Raw genomic sequence first — 742 nt, 5'->3', positions numbered from 1 at the left:
TTAAACAAATGCTGTTTGTGTTTATTATTATTATTGTTTATTATTATTTATTATTGTTGTTGTTTTTTATCTTTTTTTATTTTTTATTTTTTTTTATTTATTATTTTCTAGTATTCATTATTTTTCTTGATAGAAGATAAAGACAAATACATAATAAACAAATGCTGTTTTTTTATTTTTTTATTTTTTTATTTTTTTATTTTTTTATTTTTTTATTTTATTTTTTTATTAATATCACTACAGGAGAATTATAAAGATAATTATTTAAGCAGAGCTCAGCGCATGCAGCAAAGCCTTCTTGCTTCCCCTCATTCTGTCTCCTCCATCGGTACTGATGTTGCTGCTGCTGCTGCTGCTGCTGTTGCTGCTGCTGCTGCTGCTGCTTGCAGGCAGCAGCTCTGGCGGCCTCTGTGGTCAGCGGTGTCGCTGCTGGAGACAAATCACGTCTTTCAAGAGGAGCAGCAGCAGCTCCTGCTGCTGCTGCTGCTGCTGCTGCTGTTCCTGCTGCTGCTGCTGCTGCTGCAGGCGCAGCCAAAGAGAATATCGAGCCAGCAGCAGCAAACGTCTGCAGTATAGAGACAGAGAGGGAGGAGAGAGAAAGTAAACAGACAGAGATAAAAAAAGAAAATGAAGAAAAAAGAAAAAATATTAAATTCAAAGGACTTCCAGCCTTTCGGTGGCCGCTGTTATTTGAAAAAGTCAGTTGGGGTGTATCTGCAGCTGTGACCAGTGGTCCATTCAT

The sequence above is a fragment of the Eimeria mitis genome, genomic scaffold (genome assembly GCF_000499745.2).
Source record: "Eimeria mitis Houghton genomic scaffold, Emh_scaff2536, whole genome shotgun sequence".
Classification (NCBI taxonomy): domain Eukaryota; phylum Apicomplexa; class Conoidasida; order Eucoccidiorida; family Eimeriidae; genus Eimeria; species Eimeria mitis.
Note: the sequence above shows the minus strand (reverse complement) of the source record.